Source organism: Verticillium alfalfae, genomic scaffold (assembly GCF_000150825.1).
Source record: "Verticillium alfalfae VaMs.102 supercont1.5 genomic scaffold, whole genome shotgun sequence".
NCBI lineage: Eukaryota > Fungi > Ascomycota > Sordariomycetes > Glomerellales > Plectosphaerellaceae > Verticillium > Verticillium alfalfae.
Genome location: NW_003315034.1, coordinates 1,810,514 through 1,813,462, shown reverse-complemented (window position 1 = coordinate 1,813,462; position 2,949 = coordinate 1,810,514).

The window sequence follows — 2,949 nt, the reverse complement described above, 5'->3', positions numbered from 1 at the left end:
TAGATGGTGATCGTCGTCCTCTTCTTGCACAGAACGTGGACCGCAGAAAATGAGCTCGCTTCTTTGGAAAACAACACGACATAAGGATCTCTCGCCTTTCGGAGGGCCGCGGGCTTCCACAATGTTGATAGTCAACTTTCCCTTGGCTGCAGGTACCTGGGCTCCGCCTGCGCCCCGGGGCGTCTGTGTGCCGCTTGCCGGTCCCGTTTCATTGCTCGTTCGCTTTGAGACCGAAGGTCGGTCCTCAGACTGAGACGGCTGAGCTGAGGAGAGGGCACGTGTGGGAGTTGGTGGACCGCTCTTCACACCCGGGCCTTGCGTTAGCTTCTTGAGCTGCTCAAGAGAGGAAGAAATTTCAAGACTGGCAAGATCAACTCCTGGGCCGTTGGGGGTCTGCGCGAAAGAGGGTGGGGTAACAGGTTGGGAAGGCACAGTCGGGTTAGAAAGATGTGATGCGTGCACGGCATGCGTCGTGACGCCGCTTGAAGGAGAAGACATGATTGTGCTGAGGGACTTGGGAGGGAGATCTGTAGTGCTCTGCTGGCGGAGGGGTAACGGCCGCCCTGATGATGATTGTGCTGTGCTCGTCTCTCCGCTCCACAGGGACAGACTTCGCGTCAGCCGCCCTGCCGATGACCGTCTTGATATCGGCGGGGTCGGATACTGACCGAGGCCTGCGGCCTTGTGGTCACCAAGCGGTTGCGCTTCTTGACTGACACGGGTAGGGCAATACGACGTGGGCTCTGCAGAACTCGCATTGCACGCTGTGGCGCTTTGAGGAGGGGAACTTGTGCCTTGGTCCATCATCTGAACCTGCACGCCAGAAGAGGGTGATGCGTGTGCCAGAACCTTGGTGGGAACAGGAGACGATGCAGGGTCTTGAGTGGAAGATATACGAACCTGTCCAAAGTAGCTCATGATTCCCGGGAGGCGCTTGTCAGACAGGTCGGGCTGCGGAGTTGCCACGCCAGAGCGGGGCGTGTCATAGCCGATCTGGTCCGTCCCATCGTCGTCGGCGGCGGTGGGCCTAAGGATTTGGTCAATAGTGTTCATCGTTGAATAGTCATCGGTCCTAGGGGCGTGGAATGTCCTGGCAGTTGCAGGTAGTCTCGACGTCGGAAAAACGCGGAGTGGGATGAAATGGGAAAATTGCTGCTAGCAGGTGCCAAATGACAAGGATCGTGTTCTAGCGTGTGGACAGGAGCAAAAAGCCAGATGGGGTAACGAGACTCTTGAGAGCTCATGAGCATGTGCGATGCAGGCATGTGTTTATCAGCAGCGGAAGGGGATAAAAAACCATGCGCCGATGCAGGAGGAAGATCAAGAGATTTGCAGGCTAGTCAAGGTGGCAGGAATGATGCAACATGTCAGGGAGCGCAGTGCGGGAGTGAATTTTGCTCCGACGACGCCCTGGTGAAGCGATCTAGTCCAGGCTTGTGCCAGGCGGCCAGCGCAAGAAGGCGCGCGAAGGTCATGGCGGGGCAAACGTGATGGCATGCCGGGCCCAGGGAAATGGAAGTGGAAAGAGGGGTGATGGCCGAAACGGAGCATGACGAACTGCTGGGCATTGGGCGAGTCAGGCCTCAACCAAGCAGGGCACCTGCGGCATGAGCCCAGCTTTCGTGACAACCTAGGTAGGACCCGGGTGCCGAACGGCGTCATTCCGGCCGTGCTCCGCTCGTTCGTCTGCGCAGTTGTGGACGGGACAGCATAAGATGCTTTCTCAATTGAGGCATTGTGCTGTCGTGATGTGATTTGGCATGTGCAAGGTAAAGCAAATGGGCACTTCGGCCTCATGCGGGCCGCAAATTGTGCTGTGAGGGGGAAGCCGGAGGCGACTCGAGGCCATTAATGTCGCAAGCAGGGCATGGAGGCACTCTGTCTGTTGCAGCTCGTCTTCCTAGGCTTTGCCAATGTGCATGGCAACAGGGCCGTGGAGGGGCCGGAGGAGGAGCAATTCGGGTTGTAGATCCCTCGTGAAGTATGCGTTTGATGAAACTAACCAAATCGGGGAACCCTTTCGATGAGGTTTGATGTGGTCTGGGGTTGTGATGATGTACGTGAAGGTTGCGGATTTTGCGGGACGGCGTTCCCTCCCATTTTCGCTTCGCTCCGTCATCCATGCCACGCGCTTGGGTAGCATGGGCCGAAGCTTGAGCCGAAGCTGGTGCAGCCGGGGAGCTCAAACCAGAGTGGGAGCCTGAGCTTTCGAGCTTGACCTTGGAGTCTTCGTGGTGGTGTTGGTGTGTTGGGGAAGGGGGAGGGGTCGAGGTAGGTATGGAGGGGGGGGGGGTTGGAAGGGCCAAGTTTTGAGGGCCGCGAGAAGCTTGTCAAAGCGATTTTCTGACAGCCGAGCTTTCAGATCACTCGTAAGACGCAACGGAGCTCTGCGAATGTGAGGTTCCTGGGGGCTCAAGGGAAGACCAGGAATGGCAGCTCGTGAGATTGGGGATGGATGAGATGGGACGCCGAATTGCAAAAAGTCATGGATGGACAGACAACGGACACTGGCGCATGCTCCGGGGAGAAAGGCGGGGATCGCAAGAAAGATGGATGAAACAGAAGGAGAATGTGGAAGTTTGCGTGCATGTATGAGGAAAGGAAGATGATAGCGTACCTTGGGTTCGAGTTTGACATCATCATGGCTTGTGTTGCCCGCTTCAGCAGGTCGAAACCTCCAGTGCCGGAGTGGGCGGAGGGGTTATTGGTTGAATGGCCGCCGTTCCCGTTGCTGCTGCCCTCAATGTTGGCCATGGTGACAGCGGACGCTCCGACTCGTTCGTTCTCTCGAGCGGCTGGTGTGTGCAACGATGCGTTGCCGTGCAATGTATGGATGGTACCGTTCGTGGTATGGATGGGAGAGGGAGCTGACGTTGGCCGGTGTATATGTGAGTGAGTATGACGGTGATGCAAGGTGGGATGGATGGGTGTGTGTGTGTGTGTGTATGT